General features: G+C 39.7%; 1 pseudogene; it reads left to right on the top strand.

Annotated features, from left to right (window-relative positions):
• Positions 1-15,451: 15,451 nt before the first annotated feature.
• On the top strand, positions 15,452-16,665 carry LOC123805054 (annotated as a pseudogene).
• Positions 16,666-27,062: the final 10,397 nt, after the last annotated feature.

The raw sequence follows: 27,062 nt of genomic DNA, 5'->3' as shown, positions 1-27,062 counted from the left end.
AAGGTAACCACCTAAAGTGAACCTGTGCATAGTAAATGAGGGCCATCATGTAATGTGCCCAGAAAAGCAATAAAAGCTTGTCAAAGCAAGGGTTGGGGTGCTGTCCCCTTGAGAGAGTGGCCAAGCTGCTCCAAGGCTTTTTCTCCTCTTGAGAGAGAAGAGCCATGCCATCCCTTTTCCTCCACAGGACTTGGTAGTCCATGTGAATTTGTTTCATATCTCATCCACAATGTGGCGGACCCCACAAGCCAGGGTCTGCATCAGTGGTAAAATGTAGACAACTGTACTTGAATGATAAAAAAGAGTTATTAACTTTTTTAGAGTATGTTCATCAATGTCCATCTATGATTCCTGCCCTCATAGGAGTTTTCAAGCCCCTTGCCAATCATTTTGCCACTAATGGGGCAGCCACAAAGTCAGTCCTTTTTATATTGCCCAGCTATTTGTGCAGAAGGTCTCTGACCCAGGTTTTTGGGTTGACTATATAGACAGCTCTCAACTCAGCCCATTGACTACTTTGTCCTCAGCCATCTGGCATCCATATTCTGTCCATGCTGGTCTGGTAGGCCACTACCCTCCAGGTGGGTGGCTGCCCCCATCAGGAGCCATCAGTGTAACAGGTGTCCTCAGGCACAGAGGCTCAACCATCTTTAATTGTAGGCTCAAGATGGGTCAAGGAGCAGGAACCTCCATGCCCACATCTTGGTAAGTAACTGGGCCCATTAGCTGCTGCAATTCTTGACTCAGCAAATTGGCACCTTGGTGTATCTCTGCTATTACCAGAGGCACCAGGCATGCCCTTCAGGGGTGATGTAGATGTATAAATCATGTTCCTGAGATTGATCCATGACCCCCACTGCTTGTATGGTCCTCATCACTTGCTTAGCAGTCTTAAAGGCCTGGTCATGCTCTTGCCCCAAATCCCAGTTGGCTCCTTTGTAGACAAGGTGATAAAGAGGGCACACTAACTGAGCTAAGTGTGGTATAAAATCCTGCCAGTATTCCAACAACCCTAAAAATTCTTGTAATTTCTTCAGCTTCTGTGGGATGGGGAAAGCCTGAATCTTAACTATCATGGCAGCAGACATCACCTTTGTCTTACCTGACCAAACAACACCCAAGAATTTGACAGGCAACCCAGGTCCCTGGATTTTGTTGGAATTGGCTGCCGATCCTCAACCCTGGAGATAAGTCAACAGCTGAGGGGTGATAGTCTCTAACTCTGTAAGAGAATCAGAGGTCAGCATGATATCATCAATACATAGTACTGATGATCAATACATAGTACATATTAGTATAATCTCACAGAGGATGAAGCCATGAAGCTAAGTACAGTCCATGAAGCTAAGTCTTCAGCTACAAGGCTGTGGCAGACAGTAAGGTGGTGCAGAACAGTGAATGTTCACTGGCAGGCTTCCCAGGTGAAGGCAAACTGATCTTGACTCAGAATCAATATCAGTAGAGAAAAAAACATTAGGTAAATCTAATATATAATGGTATGTGTCCAGCTCATGGCTGAGCTGGTGCAGGAGGCTAGCTATATTAGGCTCGGCTGAAAAGAGGGGGGAATTACCTTGATTGGTTCTCTATAATCTAAATCATGCACTAAGTTCCATCCTGCTTTCAGACAGGCGACACAAGTGAGTTGTAGGGGTTATGGGCCAGTCTGATGATGTTCACCTTAGCCAATTCTATGGTTTCCCCAATCTCCTTATGGCTACCTGGAAGGCAGTATTGTTTGTTGGCCACTGTTCTATGGGGAGTGGGAAGTGACACAGGGGGTTGTCTGGCATGCCCCCTCAAAATGGCTTTCACAACCCATATTCAGAGGTGAAACTCCCCCATGGTGGTCTCCAGGTACATGCCAGCTAGAATGTTAGTTCCCAGGATATACTCAGGAATAGGGGAAACATACACCTTATAGGGGTGTGGAGGTAAACACCCTATTCTGAGAGTCACTGTCACAACCTGCAACAGAATGGATATCCTCTGTAGTCATCAGTGGCAGTTATGGACCCCCTAAGTCTCTCTGGGATACCATAAATAAAAGAACATTCTGAACCAGTATCAACTAAAGCCAACATTCTTTGGGAACAAGTAAATAGCAAGTTCTACATGTGGTTTCAAGTCCCCACTGGGTCTTCATAAGTGAGTACCTTGGCCATCCCCTCATGCAAAGACCCTCCCCATGAATTGTCCTCTGGATGGCCCAGAGGCCACTCCACAAGCTGGGCAGCCATGAAGTCAGACAAGCAGGGTGTCAGCTCTGGGAACACTGATGGGACCTTTCCAGTTGACAGTGTCCATTCTAATGTTCAACAGTAGATGTTATTATGGACTACAACTGTTGCTCAGGTTGCAGTTGTGGCCACAACCTTACAAATATGTGGTTACACTTTTTGTCCATTTTATCTTTATCTACCCCAGTCTTTACCAGATCATTCCATAGTTGTTAGCAGGTTACTTTCACTGGGACTTTTTGCTTATATTTCACAGTTAGATTCTCTCCCTTTTCCCTTCCTTGTTCTTCTTTTCTACCTGTCTTATTCCTTTCTTTTGTCTCAGTAGCTCTACTTTCTCTAGATTGGTGACTCTCTGTGCCTCTTGTACAAAATTGCCCACCTTGGTGGACAAAATAGCTATAAAGGCACTGAAGTAAGTCAGGGGTGCTGTTTGCACAACCCAATCCCTCATTCCCACAGTAAATCTTTCCATATCTGGCCCATTAGACTGTAGGTTATAGATGGCATGTTTCATGCCTAGCTCCTGGATGAACTGCTGAAGTTCTAGTAAACTGGTCCAACATGGGTTAGAGGAGGGTAAATTCCCCTAATCAGGCCACACCACCCTATAGCCAGCCATTAGTCACATAAGGAGCATAGTTGTGTGACCTCCTTGTGCTCTGGCCCTGTGAATTCTTTGTCTCAGAGAGGGGTGGGTGGTGACAGAAGACATATGCTTTAATTCATCCCCCATAAGCAAAATACCATCAGTCCCTATATTCCCCAGCCACAATAGCCATCCTATGATGGATTTGAACCCTTTCTGTCTGAACTTAGCAGTCAGCTCTACTCTCTCAGCAGAGGTGTAGGGGTGCACTGTATTATGCGAGGTCTGCTTGGGAGGCAGTACTGGAGTTCCCTGCAGCTCTTGTGGCTGTTTGGTCTTAATCTTTTGAGTTATAATCAAACGAACCATAAGTGTCCCTTCTTCTAGCTATATGGCCTCCCTGCTCTCATCTATTATGATTTCTCCATCTGAGTCACTTTCACTTTCAGCCACAGGATCCCATTTGCAAGGATTCCATTCACACTGTGCCACAATTGCCCATATAATGGGTGGATGCTAGTTGCCTTCTCTGTATCTTCTCAAAGTGGCACACCAGTCTGTTCTAATCAGCTCCCCAAGGCATCCATATTGTCTGCTGTTAGGAAACACATGTTTCTTTCTAGTTTCAGTTTCTCTTCTAAACAAACAGTGCATGCCTCTGCCACTGTTTCTCAATTATCTTTTGCAGCACTGGTAACATTAACCAGCCCACAGGACAAAAAAGTGGCAGAGGTCTTTCTTTGTCCCTAGGGTGCACCACTCTCCCACATGCTGCAAGGCTCATAAGAGGACAATGGGAGTTTCAGGGGCATCCCCTTAATCCTGTGGCAGTCTTCATATATCAAGAAGGTTTGCCACCTCATATCACATATAATTTGCTGGCCAACCCAGGATTTCTCCCGGCCAATCAATAAATGGTGATTGAATTCACTCTCACTTGGCATAACATCGTCCATAGTTGACTGAACTTGGGGGGTGTTCAGGGTATTTGAATACTGCTGACAATTACACCAACAGTAACCACAAGAGCATGAACCCAGGGACCTCAACTGCTCATTCAGATAAGCCAAAAAACCACAAGGAGGTTTGGATGAAGTAGACATAGCCTTTATTACTCACATTGCAGGGAGCACCAATGGCGGCAGATTGGGAAAGCAGGATCACACCTCCCTGAGTCCAAAATTTACTTTAAGGGGTCCCACACAAAGGGAGCATGTGTCTTGCACATGACTCTAAACTACATTACCTCAGTGTGTAAATGTGGAGGGAAAAGGTCAAGAAGCAGTCACACAGGACACCAAGCTGCTCCCAAAAGGAGATGAGGAGGTAATTACAATACATTTCCAAAGCAATACATATTCCTTCTGGCCAGGGGACCTCTGGCCAACTTTCCATTATGGGGTTTGGAAGAGCCATGTCCAGCACAATGCCACAGTGCCTTCAGTAATGTTTCTCATTCTTAACCATCACTTACTTATTCTATCTCTATCATGGGACATCATCACAGCCTGTGTCCAGCCAACAAAGTGGGGAAAAAAGTGGAGGTAGTCTACCTACCTCTTGAAATCCTTAGTCAAGAAATTCCCACATCATTTTCACTCACATTCCACTGACTGGAATTCAATCACCATTTATTGAAAATCCTGACTCCCAGTCATGATGGCAGTGGAGGACTACATAGCTTGCCTCTTCACTCAAGCACATCAAAATTACAACTAAAGTATAGAACAATGAGCACTTGGACCCATCAGAAATCAAGTTGAATGAAGGTCTGACAACTACAGAATTAAAAAAATCACACCCATCCAGACTGGTTGGAGGGGTAAAGATGTAGAACAGGTTAGTCCCACAACTATGTGAGGTGGATGAAATTAAGGAGGGATATCTCAGGAGCCAAGAGTCCCAGCCCCACACTAGTCTTCCAAGTCCAGGGTTCCAATATCAGGAAGATAAGTGCCCACAACTTCTGGCTGTAAAAACCAGAGGGCACTGAGTTGGTGGAAAAAACTCTGGAGCCCTAGTCAGTTCCTCTTAAAGAACCCACACACAGACTCATCTACTCAGACTCACTTCCACTGAGCTCCAGCACTGGAGTAGCAGCATGAAAGATACCAGTGGCATACTGGGAGAAACTGAAGTTTCTGGCATCAAGGTGAGCAGAGGCTACTGTCTCTTTTCTAAACCCTCCCCCCACAGAACCACAGAAGTGGCAAACTGGTGCCACATATGAGACTCCATCAACCTGGCTAACACTATTTGACCCACCTTGAAGATCCCCAGAGACTCTGCCCCACCCAAACTACAGGCCCACCCAAGCTGCTTTTCCATATGCGTGACTAGTCTTAGCTCATGTTTCACAACTTCCTGAATACTCTCAACCAAGGAATAGCTGGCCTCAGTGAGCCCCAGGCCTAGTACTAGCAGCAGCCAGCTTAGATTCACAGCTTGGCTTCATCTGGGATCTGCAATCCCAGCAAAATTAGCAGTCATCTCAGATTCCTTTATAACTCAGACTGGGTGGCCCAGGGCAAAACACAGGCAGGGGCTGACCTTGGTCTGCACCACTTGGGAAACCTAGGGCCAGCACACCCAGTGGACAGCTATAGACCACATTGGAGCACCACCCTACTCCTGCAGAGCGGATCCACCATGGATGGTGGACATTGGTGGTAAGTGGTCACACCCAATTCTTGCAGCTGACTGGCCTGGGTAAATCCCTTCCATTGAACTGCCAACAACAGCCAAGACTTAACTACAAAAGGAAGGTGTACTCAATCCACACAAAGGGCTCACATCAAGTCCCCAGTTTGGGTGATAGGGGAGACTGTGCCACTGGACCCTACAAGACACCTACTACATTAGGCCTAATTACCAAGACACAGAGTCAAAGCAGTTCTACCTAATACACAGAAAGAAACACAGGGAGGCTGCCAAAATGAGTAGACAATGAATTGTGGCCCAAATGAAAGAACACATCAAGACTCCAGAAAAGGAGCTAAACTAAATGGAGATAAGCAACCTATCAGATGAAGAGTTCAAAACACTGGTAATAAGGATGCTCAAGGAACTTAGTGAGGACCTCAGCAGCATAAAAAGTTTGAGTCAGAAATGAAAGATACACTAATTGAAATAAAGAGCAATTTACAGGGAAACAGCAGTGGAGTAGATGAAGCCAAGAATCAAATGAATGATTTGGTACATAAAGAAGAAAAATACATTCAGTCAGAACAAACAAAAGAAAAAGAAATTTAAAAAACTGAGGATAAGCTAAGGAGCTTCTGGGATATTTCCAAACGTACCAACATTCAAATCATAAGGCTGACAGGAGGAGAAGAGGAAGAGGAAGAAATTGAAAAAAATTTTTGAAAAAATAATGAAAAAAAAAACTTCCCTAATGTGGTTAAGCAAATAGACATGCAAGTCCAGGAGGCAGAGAGTGCCCCAAACAAGATGGACCCAAAAATAACCACACCAAGTGATGTGGACTCCGACCAGTGGTGTACGCAGTATTGTGGATGTGATGAACAAATTTACATGGACTTCAGAAGTCCTGTGGAGAAAAAAGGATGGCATGGCCATTCTCTGAATAGGAGAGCACACTGTTCCTTGCCTGGACAGGCTTTTATTGCTTTCTAATAGCATACATCAAAGAAGGTTCTCATTCATTATGCTCAGGTTTGCTTTAGGTGATTACCTTTTATAGATAACAAAGGAAAGGATGTTGCTGATTACTTCTTGCTGATTACTTCTTACTGATCAACAAAGGAAAAATGTTGCAAATGCAAGGGAACAATAAGAGTGATTGGTCTGGTTACACTCTGTCCTTGGGAGAATTAACACGGACTTTAGGAAGTTACTTTAAAGATATGCAGTAAACATTTGCTGCTTCAATTCAGCACTAGGGAGTTTTAGCAAAAGCAAGCCTCAAACCAGCCTAGGTACAATGCAGGCCTGGTTTCCCATGGGAAAGCCGATCTGGGGGTCTGGCCCATGTGTGCCACCCTGTGCCTTCCACTTCTGACAGGGCTGGGCTACATTTGCCATTGACAAACATATAACCAAGACACATCATAATTAAAATGACAAGGGTTAAAAATAAAGGAATCCTAAAAGCAGCAAGAGAAAAGCAGATAGTTACCTACAAAGGAATCCTCATAAGTCTGTCAGCTGATTTTTCAAAAGAAACTTTGCAGGCTATAACGGACTGGCAAGAAGCATTCAAAGTGATAAAAGCAAGTATCTACAATCTAGATTACTCTATCCAGTGAAGTAATCATTGCAGGGCAGATAAAGTGCTTCCCAGAAAAGGTAAAGTTAAAGGAGTTCATCATCACCAAACCATTATTATATGAAATGTTAAAGTAACTTATTTAAGAAAAAGATGATCAAAACTGTGAACATTATAATGGCAATAAATTCACAACTATCAACAATTGCATCTAAAAAAAAAAACAAACTAAGCAAACAAGCAGGACAGAAACAGAATCATAGATACAGAGATCATTTGGAGGGTTATCACTTGGGAGGTGGAAGGGGGGAGAATTTTAGAAAAGGTGCTGGTATTAAGAAGTACAAATTTGTAGGTACAAAATAGACAGGGATGTTAAGAACATTATAGGCAATAGAGTAGCCAAAGAAATTATATGCATGACCCATGGACATGAACTAATGGGAGGTTTGCTGGAGGGAATGGGGGTATCAGGTGGAGGAGGGCAAAGGGGGGGAATTCCAAATGTAATAGTATAATCAATAAAATATATTAAAAAAATAAGAAATGAAAGAGGTACTGACATGACTAAACACCATTATGAGCAACTATATGCCTATAAATTTGACAACCAAGTTAAAAAGGACCAATTCCTGAACACCATGTATCAAAACACACACAAAGGAAATAGATAATTTAAATAGACCTTTATTTATTAAATAAATTGAATCAAAAATTGATAAACTGGACCTGGCTGGTGTAGCTCAGTGGATTGAGCGCAGGCTGCAAACCAAAGTGTCCCAGGTTCGATTCCCAGCCAGGGTACATTCCTGGGTTGCAGGCCATAACCCCCAGCAACCGCACATTGATGTTTCTCTCTCTCTCTCTCTCTCTCTCTCTCTCTCTCTCTCTCTCTCTCTCTCTCCCTCCCTGCCTCCCTTCCCTCTCTAAAAATAAATAAATAAAATCTTTAAAAAATTGATAAACTTCTAAAATATAGAGTGTGAGACTCAGATATTTTCACTGATGAATTCTATCAAATATTTCAGTAAGAAATTATATACCAACTCTTCATAAATGAAAGTAAAGAGAATGTTTCCTAACTCATTCTATGATGCCAGCATTATCCTCACACGAAAATTGGATAAAGACATTGAAGTTAAAGTACTGGTAAATGTATAACATAAAGCAAGATATAAAAATCCTCAACAAAATATTAGCAAATTAACTCTAACAATATATAGAACATATATCATAACTAAGTGGCATTTATCCCAGGTATATAAAGCTCGTTTAGCATTTGGAAATCTATTAATGTAACAAGTCACATCAACAAGGAAAAAAGAAATCAAATGATCACATCAATACATTCAGTAAAAGCATTTGACAAAACTCAACACCTATTCATGATAAAAAAAGAAAAAGAAACCCCTCAGCAACTTAGAGTGAGAGTAACTTCCTCAACTTAATAGATAGAACATACATTTTTTTCAGCCAACAGCGACTTCATGGTGAGAAAGTAGATACTTTCATCCTAATATCAAGAACTAAGCAAGAATGGCTCTTCTTTTTTTTTAAAGATTTTATTTATTTATTTTTAGAGAGGGAAGGGAGGGAGAAAGAGAGAGAGAGATAAACATCAATGTGCAGTTGCTGGGGGTCATGGCCTGCAACCCAGGCATGTACCCTGACTGGGAATTGAACCTGGGACACTTTGGTTTGCAGCCTGCGCTCAATCCACTGAGCTACACTAGCCAGGGTAAGAATGGCTCTTCTTAACTCACCTATTCTACATCATATTGGAAGTCCCAACTAATGGAATAAGACGGTAAAATAAAAAGTACACAGATTAGAAAAGAAGAAACAAAGCTATTTTTGTTCTCAGATTGTATTGTCTATGTACAAATCTCAAAAAAAATCAACCAAAAATACTCATGGAACTAATAAGCAATTATAACAAGGCATCAGGATACAAGTTTAACATAGAAAAATTATTTTTTTCTGTATACCAGTAATAAAATTGAAATTTGAAAGTAAAAGCAGAATAACATTTGCATCTGCATCCAAAAATGAAATACTTAGGTATAAATATAGCAAAGTATGTACACTACCTAAAAAACGCTACATGAACTACAAAACAATAATAAAAGCAATCAAAGATAAAAATAAATGGAGAGGCATTCCATGTTTATAGATAAATAGATTCAGTATTGTTAAGACATCAGTTCCTGCCCTGGCTGGTGTGGCTCAGTGAATTGCATGCCAGCCTGTGAACTAAAGTGTCACTGGTTCAATTCCCAGTCAGGGTACCTGCTTGGGTTGTAGGCCAGGCCCTCAGTTGGGGGCAGGCAAGAGGCAACCACACATTGATGTTTCTCTGTCTCTCTTTCTCCCTGTCTTTCTCCCTCCCTTCTCCTCTCTTTTAAAAAAAGACATCAGCTCCTCCCAACTTGATGGACAGATTCAACCAATTCCAACAAAAATCCAAGCAAATTGCTTTATGGGTCTTGAAAAAGTAGTCAAAAGCTTATACGAAGGGGAACCGCCCCCAAATGGAATTTCTTTATAAAAAATTGTATATTCTTCCATGCTTAAACTTCAGTCATCTTCAGAGTACTCTCCATTTTGATGCAATACACCTATTGAGATGTTTTTTCCACTGCTCAAAAGAGTTTATGAACTCAATTTTGATGCCTTTCAGTGCTTCTGCGTTTTTTTGTTTCACCTTTTCCACATTGACAAAACGTTTCCCTTTGAGGACTTTTTTCACCTGTAGAAACAACAAAATAAAAAGTCTCTTAGGGGTAATAGGCAGATGAGGTATGGAGATTATGACATTTTTGATCAAAAAGTGCTGAACACTCAGTGCAGTGTGCTGAGGTGCACTTGTAAATCACCCATTGTGAAATGGGCAAACCCTTTGAAAGAATCTTTAAAAAATTCACTGAAGCCAAATGCAGCCTCTCATAAAAATGGCTACTGATAGACTGATACAGATGGGTTCCTAGAACACTCACCTAGCAGGGGAAACCTGTACTACAAGGGACCTGTCCTCCAGAATGGAACTGCAATTTGAGGGGTGGGGTAACTCTTGTATGGAAATGCAAAAAATAAAAAGAGCCAACAAAACATTGAGAGACAAGAATAGACTTCTGTTGAAGATGGTGGCATAGATAAAGGGCATAGATAGTGGTGGCATAGATACTTGCCTCCTCCCACAATCACATCAAAATTACAACTGAATTACAGAACAACCATAACCCAGAACCACCTGAAATCTGGCTGAATGGAAGTAATACGATTAAGGAAATAAAGAAGAAGCCATATTGAGACTGGTAGGAGGGGTGGAGACACAGAAAAAATTAAATGGGCTGGTTCCACAACCACAGGTGGTGGATAAAAAATTGGGAGGGATATCTTGGCTACAGAAGTGCCTCCTGAGGAGTGAGGGGTTCCAGTCCCACACCAACCTCCCCAGCCCAGGGTTTCAGTACAAGGAAGAGAAGTTCTCATAAGTTCTGGCTAGAAAGCCAGCAGGGAATGAGGCTGAGGGAGATGGAAGGATTCTAGAGTTCCAGGTTGTTCCTCTGAGGGGCCCATGTGGAGACTTACTTGGACTCATTCCCTCTGAGCCCTAGTGCTGGGACAGTAGCTTGAAAGCACAAGAGATATATAGAGAGGAAGTGAATTATCTGGCTTCAAGGTGATGGCTGAGGGCAGCTTTCTCCCAGACAGAAGTGATTACAAAGGCCATTGGTCCACTGATGGACCACTGATGGACCAAAGGCCATTGGTCCACTGATTGGTCCAAGAGCTTGCAAGTGGGCACCATATTCTAGACTCCATCAAACTGGCTGACACAGTTTGTCCACCCTGGTGATTCCCTGAGGCCCTGCCCCACCTAACTTTCAGGTCCACTGAAGCTGTTTCTGGTGGCTTTCCATACAAATGTCCTGTCTTGGCTCATGCTTCAAATTTACCTAAAATCTCTTGAGCAGAATTTGGCCTCAGTATGCACCAAAGCTCTTGCTAAGTGGCCCTAGGCCTGGCACTAGCAACATCCAGCTCTGGTTCACAGGTTGTCCTTTCCTGGGCAACTCCAAGCCTAGCACAAGTAGCAGCCATCTGAATATTGCTTTGTAGCTTATGCCAAGTGGCTCTGGGCCAGAACACAGGTGGTAGTTGACCTTGGCCTGCACCTCCTAGGAGGCCCCAGAGCTAGTGCACCCAGTGGACAGCTTCATTTTGAAGCATTACCACCCAACCAACTCCATAAGTGACACACTCAAGGTGCATACTTAGAAGGCACCAGAGCCATGCCAAAGTAAGTCTTTCACAGTGTGGTGGGTCCCTGCACAGTTGATCCTCCTTGGTGGTTGGTGGTCAGTGGTTGCAGCCAGTCCTTGCAGCTGATTCACCTGGGGATAAATACCTCTTATTGACATGCCAATAGCAGTCAAGGCTCAACTACAAGAAAAGGGCATACACAGCCCACAAGGGGGAACACCTTGATTGCCCAACTTGGGTGATTGGGGAGGCAGTGCCACTGGAACATACAGGACGCCTACTAAATTAGGCCAGACTACCAAGAAAGAAGGTCATAATGACTCTACCTAATACATAGAAACAAACAGAGGGAGGCTGCCAAAATGAGGAGACAGAAAATTATGTCCCAAATGAAAAAAGAGAACAAAACCCTAGAAAAAGAACTATATAAAATGGACACAAGTGATCTACTACATGCAGTTTAAAATACTAGTTATAAGGATGCTCAATGAACTTATAACTTCAATAAAATTAAAAAAAAAACTAGTCAGAAGTGAAGGATACACTAAGTGAAAAAAAGAATAATTTACAGGAAATCAACTGCAGAGTAGAAGGGGCAAGATTTAAATCAGCAATTTGGAAATAAGAAAGCAAAACCCACATAATCATAATCAGAACAACAAAAAGAAAAAAGAATCTAAAGAAATATGGACAGTGTAAGAAGGCTCTGAGACAACTTCTAGCATACAAACATTTGCATCCTAGGGGGTTCCAGAAGAGAAGAGAGAATGCAATAAATTGAAAACCTATTTAAAGAAATAATAATAGAAAACTTCCCTAACTTGGTGAAGGAAATAGACATACAAGTACAAGCAACACATAGCCTCAAACAAGATGAACCCAAAGAGGCCCACACCAAGACACATCATAATTCAAATGCAAAAGTTTAAAGACAAAGAGAGAATTTAAAAGCAGCAAGAGAAAAGCAGTTAGTTATCTATAGGGGAGCTCCCATAAGACTGTCAGCTGACTTCTTAACAGAAACTTTGTAGGCCAGAAGTGGCAAGAAATATTCAAAGTGATAAAAAGCAAGGATGTACAACCAAGGTTATTCTGCCCAGCAAAGCTATCATTTACAATCAAAAGACAGATAAAGAGTTTCCCAGACAATAAAAAGCTAAAGGAGTTCATCACCACCAAACCAGTATTACATGAAATGTTAAAGTGTCTCCCTTAAGAAGAAAAAAAAAAAGATTAAAAATATGAAGAATAAAATGACAATAAATAGATGTCTATCAACAACTTAATCTAAAAAACAAAATAAACAAGCAAATAGAACAGACACAGACTTCTAGAAACAGAGAACATTTTGACAGTTGCCACATAAAAGGGGGTTTGGGGAGATGGGTGAAAAGGTGAAGGGATTAAGAAGTACAAATTGGTTGTTATGGAATAGTCTTGGGATGTAAAGTACAGCATATAGACTACAGTCAATAATATTCTAATAACTATGTATGGTGTCAAATGGGTGAGAGATTCATCGAAATGATCACTTAGTAAGATATGTAATGTATAATCACTGGGCTGTATACCGGAAACTGATATAATAATGTATGTCACCTGTAATTGAAAAAGAAAAATGATTTTAAAATGGGAAAAACGAAAGACAAGAATAAAGTCAAAAACTGACACTACCTGACAGCAAAACTTACTGAAAAGCTATAGTGAATAAAACAATGTGGCATAGGTAAAATAATAGACAAATAGGTCAATGGAACAGATTATAGAGCCCAGAAATAAACATACACAATATGGACAACTGATCTTTGACAAAGGTGAAAAGAATTCATTGGAGAAAAGACACTGAACAATCATATATAACAAAGGAACAACCATGGGTAAAAAAAAAAGAATATAGATAGAGCTTATATTTCAAACAAATGAACAAAAAGTGAGTCATAGACCTAAATGTAAACACAAAAGTATGAAACTTTTAGAAAACAATGTAAGAGAAAACCCAAATGACCTTGGGTTTGAAGGTGAATTTTTTCCAGCTTTACTGGTATATAATTGAAATGTAATATTGTGTAAGCTTAAGGTGTAAAATGTGATGACTTGAGGCACATATGCAGGGTAGCACAAAAGTTGGTTTACTGTCATGAGTACGCAAAACAGAGTTTATTCTTGGATTATTATTTATTAATTATTTATTATTTCCACATGTACAAACTGTAAACCTACTTTTGCTCTGCTCTGTTTTGTGAAATGATTACCACAGTGGGGTTAGTTAACACCTCTATCACCTGACATAATTACCATTTCATTTTTTGTAGTGAGAACATTTAAGTTCTACTTTGTTAGCAACTTTCAAGAATATAATACAGTATTTTTTAAAAGATTTTATTTATTTTTAGAGAGGGAAGGGAGGGAGATAGAGAGAGAGAGAGAGAAACATCAATGTGCGGTTGCTGGGGGTTATGGCCTGCAACCCAGGCATGTACCCTGGCTGGGAATCGAACCTGGGACACTTTGGTTCCCAGCCTGCGCTCAATCCACTGAGCTACGCCAGCCAGGGCTAGTATTCTTAATAATAGTCACCATGCAGTCCATTAGATTCTCATAGCTCATTAATCTTATGATTGGAAGTCTATACCCTTTGACTGACATCTCTCCATATCCCCCAAACCCCAGCCACTGGCAACCACCAATCTACTCATTCTTTCTATGAGTTCAACTTTTTAAATTCCACTATGGCCTGACCAGTGTGGCTCAGTTGTCTGGGTGTCATCCTGCAAAGCAAAAGGTCACCAGTTTGATTCCTGGTAGAGGGACATGCCTGGGTTGTGGGCTAAGTCCTCAGTTGGGGTGTGTACAAGAGGCAACCAATTGGTATTTCTTTCTCAATTTCATGTTTCTCTCCCTCTTTCTCCCTGCCTTCCCCTCTCTCTAAAAATAAGCAAATAAAATCTTTAATTCCACATATAAACGAGATCATATAGTGTTTGTCATTCTTTAACTTATTTCACTTAGCATATGTTCTGAAGGTCCATCCACGTTGTTACAAATGGCAGGATTTCCTCCTTTCTCATGGCTGAATAATATTCTCTTGTGTGTGTGTGAGCACCATATTTTTTTGTCCATTCATCCATTGATGGACACTTAGTTTTTTTCCCCCCATATCTTGGTTATTGTGAGTAATGTTGACATGAACATGGGGGTGGAGGATCTCTTTGAGATCCTAATTACATTTCCTTTGAACATATACCTATAAGCAAGATTATTGGGTCATATTGTGGTTCATATTGTGCTTCATATGTTGGTTCATATTGCTGGATCATATGGTGGTTCTATTTTTAATTTTTCAAGGAATCTCCATAATAGCTATACCAATTTACATTCTCATAAAAAATCACCAAAGTTCCTTTTTCTCTACATCCTCATCAACAAATGTTATCTCTTCTGTTTTTGATAGCTGTCATTCTGACAGGTGTGAGGTGATATATCATGATGGTTTTGATTTCAAATTCCCTGATGATTAGTGATGCTGAACATCCTTTTATGGACCTGTTGGCCATCTGTATCTCATCTGTGGAAAACTTTCTACTCAAATGCCTTGTTAATTTTTAATTAGATTATCATTATTTTTACTCTTCAGTTGTATTTTTGTACATTTTTGATATTTACTCCTTTTCAGATATATGGTTAGCAAATATTTCTTCCCATTCTGTAAAATGTTTTTTCATTTGGTTGACTGATTCTTTTGATTTGCAGAAGCTTTTTAGCTCGATGTAGTTTACCTCTTAGTTTAATTTTACTTTTGCTCCTTGTGATTTTGGTGTCATGTCCAAAAAAGGTGTTGCCAAGACCAATGTGAAGGAGCTTTTCAGTATACAGATTGTTCACATCCTAGGTTAAGTTTATTTTTATTTCTTTCTTGTTTTTGCTGCTACTAGAATGAAACTAAATATCAATAACAGAAGGGCATTGGAAGCTTCACAAATATGTGAAAATTATATGATACACTCTTCAGACAACAGGTCAAAGAAGTAATCAAAAGGAAATTTTAAAATAACTTGAAACAAATGAGAATTAAAACAAAATAACTGCTGCTTGAACCTGAGTTTCAACTTCTTGCCTTCCTTCCTGAACATGAGCTTCAGTATCTGCTCCAGCTTTTCCATCAACTACCAGATCCTGGGATCCATGCAGTTGCCCAGCCACCAGGTTCTACTCCACCAGCATGTAGGGCAGCTGGGTATCTGAAAGCTTGGCTGTGGGCATAGCCAGGGGTCTGGTGGGCAGAGGCATCATCCAGAGTGATAAAGAGACTGAAATGTCTGAATGACTGCCTGGCTTTCTACCTTAAGAAGGTGAGAAGCCTGAAAGCTGATAATCAGAGACTGAAGAGCAAAATCCAGGAACACTTGGAAAAGAAAGGACTCCAGGTGAGAGACTGGAGACATTATTTCAAGGCCATCGTGTACTCAAGGGCTCAGATCTTTGTAAGTTCTGTGGACAACACCCACATTGTTTTGAAGATTGGCAATGCTTGTCTTGCTCCTGATGACTTCAGAGTATGTGGTGGAGCTTGCCATGCACCAGTCTGTGGAAAGTGACATTAATGAACTCTGCAATGTCACTGATGACCCAAATATCACTTGGCTGTAGCTGGAGACAGAGATAAAGGCTCACAAGGAGGAGATGCTGTTCATAAACAAGAACCATTAGGAGGAAATAAATGGTCTACAAAACCAGATTCTTAATTCTGAGTTGACTGTGGAGTTGTATGCCCCCAAATTTCAGGACCTCAGCAAGATCATGGCAGACATCCAGGCCCAGTATGACAAGCTGGCTTGGAAGAAACAAGGGGATCTTGACAAGTACTTACTTGTCCAAGCAGATTGAGGAGAACACTACAGCAGTCACCTTGCAGACATCTGAGAAAGGAGCTGCTAAGATGACATAGAGCTGAGACAAACTGTCCAGTCCTTGGAGGTAGACCTGGACTTGATGAGAAATCTGAAGGCTAGCTTGGAGAACAGCCTGAAGGAAGTGGAGACACACAATGCCATGCATACAGAACAGTTCAGCAGAGTCCTCCTGCACCTGGAGTCACAGCTGGTCAGACCTGGGCAGAGGGGTAGCATGAGGCTCAGGAGTAAGATGTCTTGTTGAACATCAGGGTCAAGATGGAGGCTTACATAGCCTTCTAGTGCTACCTGCTGGAAGAAGGGGAAGACTTCAATCTTGGTGACACCCTGGACAACAGCCATTCCATACAATCCATCCAAAAGACCACCACCATGAGAGTGGACAGAAAAGTGATGTCTGAGGTCAATAACACTAAAGTACTGAGGTGTTAAAGGCAGCAGAAGTGGGGCACCCTTGGCAGGGGCAGGGAGCCAATAGAAAGTTCAGAGATCATTAAACATTAAAACAAAAATTAAAACAGACTTCTGGCCAGGATACAGGCATAGGTAGACACACTGTGCCTCCATGCACAACCAAAAGAAAGACAACAAATTTAAAAACAAAAAACAACCAGAACTGCCAGAAAATCAAACTGTATGGAAGTCTGACAACCAAGGTAAAAAAAACAAAAACAAAAACAAAAACAAAAACAAAAAAAACATTTATCCAGACCAGTAGAAGGGGAAAAGACTGGAGGCCAGGGCAGAGAGGACTTGCAGCAAGGCAGTGGTTGGAGGACTGGGCAAGTGAGGCAGCAACTGGTAGAATAAGTGGTCCCACATTTGCATGTGGATAAACCAGGAGGATCAACTGGGGAGAGAGGAGGCAGACCATGCACCTCAGGGTTCTAGAATGAGGAAATAAAGCCCCAACACCTCTGACTGAAAAAATCTAGGGGGGTTGTGGCAGTGGAAGAAACCCCCAGCCTCACAGGAGAGTTCATTAGAAAGACCCACAGGGTCCTAGAATGTACACAAACCCACCTTCCCAGGAAACAGCAGAAGAAGGGCCCAATTTGCTTGTGAGTAGTGGAGGGAGCATCTGAAAGCCAGCTGAGAGCCCAGCAAGCAACATTGTACACTTTTGGACCCCTCTCACACATACAGCACCACAATACAGCTATGTGTGTTGCCCCTCCCTGGCAAATACCTAAGGTTCTGCCCCTTACTAGGTAACAGGCATGTTGAGACAAAAAAAATTGCCCAAAATGAAAGAATAAATGAAAGCTCCACAAAAAATAAAACTAAGCAATGAAGAGATAGCCAACCTATCAGATGCAAAGTTCAAAACACTGGTAATCAGGATGCTCACAGAAATGGTTGAGTATGGTCACAAAATAGAGGAAAGAGTGAAAACTATGAAAAGTGAATTAAAGGAAAACACACAGGGAACCAACAGTGACAGGGAGGAAACTGGGACTCAAAGCAACAGTTTGGAGAAGAAGGAAGAAAGAAACATTCGACCAGAACAGAATGAAGAAACAAGAATTCACAAATATGAGGAGAGGCTCGGGAACCTCTGGGACAACTTTAAACATTCCAACATCCGAATCATAAGGCTGCCAGGAGAAGAGGAAGAGCAAGAAATGGAAAACTTATTTGAAAACATAATGAAGGATAAATTCCTTAATCTGGCAAAAGAAATAGACTTTCAGGAAGTCCAGGTAGCTCAGAGAATCCCAAAGAAGTTGGACTCAAGGAAACACACACCAAGGCACATCATAATTACACTACCCAAGGTTAAAGATAAGTAGAAAATCTTCAAAGCAGCAAGGGAAAAGGAGATAGTTACCTACAAAGGAGTTCCCATAATACTATCAGCTGATTTCTCAAAAGAAACCTTACAAGCATGAAGGGCCTGGAAAGAAGTATTCAAAGTCATGAAAGGCAAGGACCTACATTCAAGATTACTCTATCCAGAAAAACTATAATTTAGAACGGGAAGGCAGATAAAGTGCTTCCCATATAAGGTCAAGTTAAAGGAGTTCATCATCGTCAAGCCCTTATTATATGAAATGTTAAAAGGACTTATCTAAGGAAAAGAAGATCAAAAACTATGAACAGTAAAATGACAACAAACTCAGAAGTATCAGAAGCCAAACCAAAACAAACAAACAAACAAAAACAACAAAAAACAAACAGGCAAACAACTAGAACAGAACAGAGTCACAGAGGTGGAGATCCCATGGAGGTTTGTCACCAGGACAGGGGTTGGGGGAGAGTAGAGGAAAAGGTGCAGGGAATGGAAAGCATAAATAGTGGATACAAAATGGACAAGGGGAGGTTAAGAATAGTGTGGGAAATGCAGAAGCCAAAGAACTTATATGTATGACCCATGGACATGAACTAAGGGGTGGGGGTAATGCGGGTGGGAGGGGGAGTGCAGGGTGGTGGAGAATAAGGGGGGGAATGGGACAACTGTAATAGCATAATCAATAAAATAGATTAAAAATAGAAAAAATTAACATAAAATGTACCAATACATATAAGATGCAGCAAAAGCAGTGCTATAGTTCTAATTGTGTACATAAAAAAAAGAAAGATCTGAAACCAGCAACTAAACTATGTATCTCAAGGAATTAGAAAGAGAAGAATAAACTAATCCAGAGGCAGTAGATGGAAGAAAATAGAAAACATTAGAGTTGAGATACACACAGAATATAAGAAGAACAGATCAATAAAACCAAAAGTTAGTTTTTCAAAAGATCAACAAATTTGACAAAACTACAGCTAAATTCACTCAAAAAGGAAGATTCAAATTACTAAAATCATAAATGAAAATAGAAACCTTACCAATTTCACAGAAATAAAAAGCATAGTGGAATACTATGAACAATTCCACACTAACAAATTGGATATCCTAGAGCAGTGATTTTCATGCTTTTTTAAAAAAAATCTTATGGCACATAAACTAATTACTAAAATTCTGCAGTATAGCAGAAATATATAATACTTTTTGCCAATCCACCAAAAGGTAGATATTATTTTGATTTATTCACACCAAAGGCTATTGTTGTGTTGGGTGTTGTGATTTTTTATTTGAAAATATAAGGGAAAATAAGTCAGTGCCTCTGACTAAATAGTCAGCTATCACATGTTTTAAACATTCTTGCAGTACACTGGATGAAAATAGCTGACCTAGAGGAAATGTACACACTCATACAAATACACAACCTACAATGATTCGAGAAGAGAGTTCCAGCCAAGATGGAGACACAGGCAGAAATGCTTCACATCCTCCTACAACCAAAAGAAGGATAACAACCAATATAAAAACAAAGGACAACCAGAACTGCCAGAAAATCATTTGGAAAATGATTAGCAGAAAAAAAAAATTAGGAGAGGCTTTGGAACCTCTAGAACAACTTTGAGTGTTCCAACATCTGAATCATAGGGGCAACAGAAGAAGAGGAAGAGCAAGAAATTGAAAACTTATTTGAAAAAATAATGAAGGAAAACTTTCCTAATCTGGCAAAGGAAATAGACTTCCAGGAATTTCAGGAAGCTCAGAGAGTCCCAGAGAAGTTGCAACCAAGGAAGCACACACCAAGGCACATCGTAATTACATTACCCAAGACTAAAGATAAGGAGAGAATGTTAAAAGCAGCAAAACAAAAGGAGTTCCCATAAGACTATCAACTGATTTCTACAAAGAAACCTTACAGGGAAGAAGGGGCTGGAAAGAAGTATTTGAAGTCATGGAAGGCAATGACCTACAACCTAGATTACTCTATCCAACAAAGCTATCATTTAGAATGGAAGGGCAGATAAAGTGCTTCCCATATAAGGTCAAGTTAAAGGAGTTCATCACCACCAACTTATTATATGAAGTGTTAAAGGGACTTATCTAAGGAAAAGAAGATCAAAACTATGAACAGCAAAATGACAACAAACTCACAACTGTTGACAACTAAACCTAAAAAACAAAAACAAACTAAGGAAACAACTAGAACAGGAATAGAATCACAGAAATGGAAATCACTTGGAGGGTTATCAGTGGGAAGGGGAAGGGAGAGAATGGAGGGAAAGGTACAGGGAATAAGAAACATAATTAGTAGGCACAAAATAGACAGGGGGAGGTTAGCAATAGTATAGGAAATGGAGAAGCCAAAGAACTTATATGTACAAGCCACGGACATTAACTAAGGAGAGGGGGAAATGATGGAAGGTTGGGGGGTGGTGCAAGGAGGAAGGGGACAAAGGAGAGAAAAAACTTTGGGACAACTGTAATAGTATAATCAATAAAATATACTTTAAAAATATACAAACTACAATGATTGAGTCATGAAGAAATAGAAAATATGAATAGACCTGTATTTAGTAAATAGAAAAAGCTTGAGCCACATGACTTCACATGTGAATTATAACAGACAGTGAAGGGAGAATTACAGCAAGCCTTCCTAAAATCTTCCCCCAAAATGGAGGAGGGGGAACACTTTCTAACATTCCAATAGGGCAGCATTAGCCTGGTACCAATGTCAAAGACACCACAAGAAAATAAAATTACGGTCAAGGATACTTTATGTATATTAATGCAAAATTCACAAAACAAATTGCTAAGAAACAAAATTCAGCATCATATTTGAGGACTTATGCACCATGATCAATTGGCATTTACTTCTGAAATTTAAGAATGGTTCAACACACAAAAATCAATCATAATAATCACATTGACAGGACAAAGAAAAAACATATCTTTTTAATCCAGGTAGAAGAAATAGCACTTGACAAAATCCAACACCCTTTCATCAAAACACTCAACAATCTATGAATAGAAAGAAACTTCCTCAACATAATAAATGCTATAAATGAAAAGCCCACATCTATACATCACATCATATACATGAATAAAAAACTGAAAGTGTTTTCCTTAAGAGAGAGAACAAGACAAGGAGGTACACATTCCCCCATCTATTCAATGTAGTATTGGAAGTTTCAGTTTGAGCAATAAAGAAAAAGAAACAAAAGGCATCTAACTCAGAATGGAAGAAATAAGATTATCTGTGCTCAAGGATGACATGCCACATATATAGAAATTGCCAAAGATTCCACACAGAAAAAGAATCCTCGTGGAGCTAAGAAGCAAGTTCAGCAAAGTTGCAGGATTCAAAATCAACTTGTAAAATGGGTTGCATTTCTATATAATAACAGTGAACAATTGAAAAATACTTAAGAAAACCATTTCATTGAAACAGCATCAAAAGAATAAAATAGTTAATCATACATTTAACTAAGTAGGTAAAAAACTTGTATACTGAAATCTGCAAAACATTACTGAAGTAAACTTTAAAAGACCTAAATATTTGGAAACTCCTCTTGTGTTCATCAGTTGGGAGATTTAACATTGTCAAGATGTCAATACTTTCCAAAGGAATCTAAAGATCCAATGCAATTTCTATCAAAATCCCAACAATATATTTTGCAGAAATAGAAAAACATATCTTAAAATTCTTATGGAATCTCCAGGCATGCCAAATAGACAAAACAATTTCATTTTTTAAAGATTTTATTTATTTTTAGAGAGAGGGGAAGGGAGAGAGAAAGAGGGAGAGAAAGATTAATGTGTGGTTGCCTCTCACATGCCCCCTATTGGGGACTTGGCCCACAACCCAGGCATTTGTCCTGACTAGGAATTGAACCAACAACCCCTTGGTTCACAGGACAGTACTCAATCCACTGAGCCACACCAACCAGAGCTAACAATTCCCTTTCTGTATTGGTTTCAGGCTTACAGCTTAGTGGTTACACAATTATATACATTCCACAGTGTTCCCCTCTATATTTCCAGTAAAGCAATGGGTGCCATACATAGTTTCACAATATTATTGACTATATTTCCTATGCTTTACTTCCCTGTGACTATTTTTTAACTACTGGTTTCCACGTAATCCCTTCACCCTTTTCACCCAGTCCCCCAACCCCTGTCCCAGCTGGCAACCACCAGTTTGCTTTCTGTGTCTGAGTTTTTTCCAATTTTGTCTGTCTAATTTTGAAAAAGAAAAAAGCTTGCATTCACTCTTCCTAATTTCAAAGTGAGGATGTTTTGGGTACCAATTTCAGTGTGTGTGTGTGTGTGTGTGTGTGTGTGTGTGTGTGTGCGCGCGCGTGTGCGCGTAGTTCCCACACCATCAAGCTATTCTTGGGCACCAGCAATTCTTGAACTCAACTCAATTCTAATACTACCTTCCTAGAGGTACAATCATATGCCATAGGTTAAGGGTTCAGTCCTACACGACTGCCCCCTCTTCCACCTTCAGATGCCAATTTCAAGTCCAGGTTTTATCTATGCTTCTGAGTGGTTGGCTATACATGGGAAGTTCCAATGACCACCTCCTTAGGTATGACTAATTTTCTAGTGGCTCACAGAACTCAGAGAAACATTTTATGAGTACTAGGTTACTGGTTTATTATCAAAGAATATAACTCAGTAAAATCCAGATGGAAGATATATGGCAAGGTATGGGAAAAGGGGGCAGGGCTTCCATGCTCTCTCCCAGCACTCTGCTATCCCAGAATCTCCATGTTTTCACAAACCCAGAAGCTCTCCAAGCCCCACACTTTTGGATTTTTTTATGTAGGCTTTATTATATAAGCACTATTGATTAAATCATTGGACACCAGTAATTGATTCAACCTCCAGCCTCTCTACTTTCCCAGGAGGTGGTGGTAGGTGGTTGGATTGAAAATTTCAACCCTGTAATCACCTAGTTGGTTTCCCAGCCAACTGGCTATCATCTTTAGATGCTTTCTAAAGGTCACCTCATTAATGTAAATCTAGTTAGTTTGGAAAGGGGCTTGTTATAAATAACGAGACACCCATTTCACCTTAATGTCTCTGTAGTGAATTTCAGTTGTCACAAACTGTGGATAAAGATAAATTATATATGAGAAGTATATTGTGGTCATCTGAATGACCAAATATATGTATATTTCTTACAAATCACAATATCACATAAAACTTGTTAAAATTACTATGGTGATCTAAACATAATGATACTGGCAAAAAATAGACAATAAATCATTGAAATAATATAGACCAGAAATAATCCCTTGCACATATGGCCAAATAATTTTTGACAAGAGTACCAATAACTTCAATGGGAAATGAACATTCTTTTCAAGAAATGGTGTTGAGACAATTGGGTATTAACATGTAAAAGAATAAATTAAGGCTTTTACCTTATACTATATATAAAAATTAACTCAAAATGCACCCAAAATAAACTTAAAGGCTAAAACTTTGAAGCTCTTAAAATAAAACATAGGGAAGAACAGTATGGCATTGGGTCTGCAATAATGCCTTAGGTATGGCACTGAAAACATAAGAAAAATAGATAAATTGAACTTCATCAAAAACCCTTTCAAGAAAGTGAAAAGTAAGTCCCACAGAATAAGAGAAAATACTTGTAAATCATATATATAACGAGGGCTTAATATCAACAGAATATAATGAACTCCTAAAACTCATCAACAACAAAAGCCCAAACAACGATATTTGTGAAGGTTTAGGGGAAATGCCATGAGTAGATATTTCATTTCTTATTTTTATATTGTAACATTTTATTTTCATTATTATTTTTACTGTTGTTCATGTAAAGCTTTCTGCCTTTTCACCTCACACTTCCCCACCACCCCAGGCCTCCCCACCTCCTTCCCCTGTTTCCACACCCCCTTGTTATTGTCCATGTGTCCTTTAGAGTTGTTCCTGTAAACTCTTCCCCTTCCCCTCATTATACCCTCCCTCCTCCCCTCTAGTCACTGTCAGCCTGATCTCAATTTCAATGTCTTTGGATACATTTTGCTTGCTTGTTCATTTTGTTAATTAGGTTCAAGTTAAACGTGAGATTATATGGTATTTGTCTTTCACCACTTAGCTTATTTCACTTAGCATAATGCTCTCCAGTTCCATCCATGCTGTCGTAAAGGGTAGAAGCTCCTTCTTTCTTCCTGCTATGCAGAATTCCATTGTGCAAATGTACCATAGTTTTTTGATCCACTCATTTACTGAAGGGCACTTAGGTTGCTTCTAGCACTTGGCTATTATAAATTGTGCTGCTATAAGCATTGGGGTGTATAAGTTCTTTTGGACTGGTACTTCAGGGTTCTTAGGGTACAATCCTAGCAGTGGAATTGCTGGGCCAAAGGTAGTTCCATTTTTAGTTTTCTGAGGAAATTCCATACTGTTTTTCATAGTGGTTGCACTAGTCTGCAATCCCACCAACAGTGCAGTAGGGATCCCTTTTCTTCACGACCTCTCCACCACTTGCTGTTCGTTGCTTTCTTTATGATGACCATTATGACCAGTGCGAAGTGGTATCTCACTGGTTTTACGTTGCATCCCTCTGATGGCTAGTGATGCTTAACATATTTTCTTATATCTCTAGACCCTCTAGATGTCCTCCTCTGAGAAGTGTCTGTTCAGATTCTTTGCCCACTTTTTAATTGGGTTGCTTGTTTTCTTAGAGTGGAGTTGTGTGAGTTCTTTATATATTTTGGAGAGCAAACCCTTGTTTGAGGTATCAATGGAAAATATGTTTTCCCGTATGTTTGGTTCTCTTTTCATTTTAATCCTGTTTTCTTTAACTATGCAGAAGCTTTTTATTTTGATAATATCCCATTTGTTTCTTCTTTCTCTTATTTCCCTTGCTATAGAAGTCATATCAGTGAAAATATTGCTCCATGGAATATCTGTGATTTACCTGCCTATATTCTCATCTAGAAATTTTATGGTGTCATAACTTATATTTAAGCCTTTTATCCACCTTGAATTTATGTTTGTGTGTGGTGAAGTTGGTACTTGAGTTTCACTTTTTGGCATGTAGCTGTCCAGGCTCCCAACACCATTTGTTGAAAAGGCTATTTTTCTCCATTTTATGCTGCTGCCACCTTTGTCGAATATTAATTCATCATAGAGACTTGGGTTTATTTCTGGGGTCTCTATTCTGTTCCATTGGTCTGTGTGTCTGTTCCTACGTCAGTACCATACTGTTATGATTACAGTAGCCTTGTAATACAAATTGATATCAAGCATTCTGATCCCTCTTACCTTGCTCTTCTTTCTCAAAATTGCTGCAGGTATTCAGAGTTGTTTATGGTTCCATATAAATTTCCAAAGTGTTTGTTATATATCTGTAAAATATGCCATTGGTACTTTAATAGGTATTGTATTGAATCTATAAATTGCTTTGGGTAGTATGGACATTTTGATGATGTTAATTCTTCCAATCTTTGAACATGGTTTATGTGTCCAGTTGTTTCTGTCACCCTTAATTTCTTTCTTCAGTGTAGTGTAGTGTTCTGAGTACAGGTCTTTTACCTGCTTGGTTAGATTTATTCCTCAGTATTTTTTTTTTGTTGTTGCTGAATCAAACGGGAATCTTTTCAGATTTCTGTTTCTGATATTTCATTGTTGGTATACAAAAACGTCTTTGATTTCTGAAAATGACTTTGTATCCTGCTGTTTTGCAAAATTCATTTATTACATCAAGCAGTTTTTTGGCGGAGCCTAAAGGATTTTCTATGTACGCTATCATGTCATCTGCAAATAATGGCAGTTTTGCTTGCTCTTTTCCAATTTTTATGCCTTTTATTTCCTTTTATTGTCTGATTACTGTGGCTAGGTCTTCCAATACTATGTTGAATAGAAGTAGTGAAAGTGGACAACCTTGTCTTGTTCTTGATATTAGTGGGAAAGCTTTTAGTTTTTGCCCACTGAGTATAATGTTGGCTGTAGGTCTCTCGCACATGGCCCTTATTATATTGAGGAATGCTGCTCTATTCCCACTTTGCTGAGTGTTTTTATCACAAATGGATGCTGTACCTTATCAAATGCTTTTTCCCCATCTATTGATATGATCATGTGATTTTTGTCTTCCCTTTTGTTTATGTGATGTTTTAGGTTTATTGATTTGTGAATATTGTAACATCCTTGCATCCCTGGGATGAATCCCACTTGGTCATGGTGTTTGATCCTTTTGATCTATTTCTGGATGAGGTTTTCCAATATTTTGTTGAGGATTTTAGCGTCTATGTTCATTAGCAATATTGGCCTGAAGTTTTCTTTCTTTGTTGTGTCTTTATCTGGTTTTGGGTTTAGGGTGATGCTGGCTTCATAAAAAGACTTTGGTAGTTTTTCATCTTCTTGAATTTTTTGGAACACTGTGTGAAGGATAAGGGTTAGCTCTTCCTTATATGATTTGTAGAATTCTCCTGTGAAACCATCCAGGCCAGGGCTTTTGTGTGTTTGAAATTTTTAATTTACTACTTCAATTTTGTCAACTGTTTTTGGTCTGTTCAGGCTTTCTGCTTCTTCATTCAGTTTTGGAAGATTATATTTTTCTAGAAATTTGTCCATTTCACCTAGGGTTTCAAAGTTCTTGGCATATACTTCTTCATAGTAATGTCTTACAATCCTTTGTATTTCTGTGGTATTAATTGTAATCTCTCCTCTTTCATTTATGATTATGTTTATTTGGGTGCTCCCTCTCTTTTTCTTGATGAGCTTGCTTAAAGGCTTGTCAATTTTATCTTTTCAAAGAACCAGCTTCTGGATACATTGATGCTTAGAATTGTGCTTTTAGTCTCTATGTCATTTAATTCTTCTCTGATCTTGGTTATTTCCTTCCTTCTACTTGCTCTGGGCTGTCTTTGTTGTTGTTCCTTAAGTTCTTGTAGGCATAGGTTTAGGTTGTTTATTTGAAATGTTTCTATCTTTTTTAGGTAGGCCTTTATTGCAATGACATTCCCTCTCAGGACTGCTTTTGCTGTGTCCCTTAAGTTTGGATTTTTTT

This window comes from Phyllostomus hastatus, unplaced genomic scaffold (genome assembly GCF_019186645.2).
Source record: "Phyllostomus hastatus isolate PE091 unplaced genomic scaffold, TTU_PhHast_1.1 phas_scaffold_28, whole genome shotgun sequence".
NCBI classification, from domain to species: Eukaryota; Metazoa; Chordata; class Mammalia; order Chiroptera; family Phyllostomidae; genus Phyllostomus; species Phyllostomus hastatus.
This window is presented reverse-complemented; position numbering and strand designations above follow the sequence as displayed.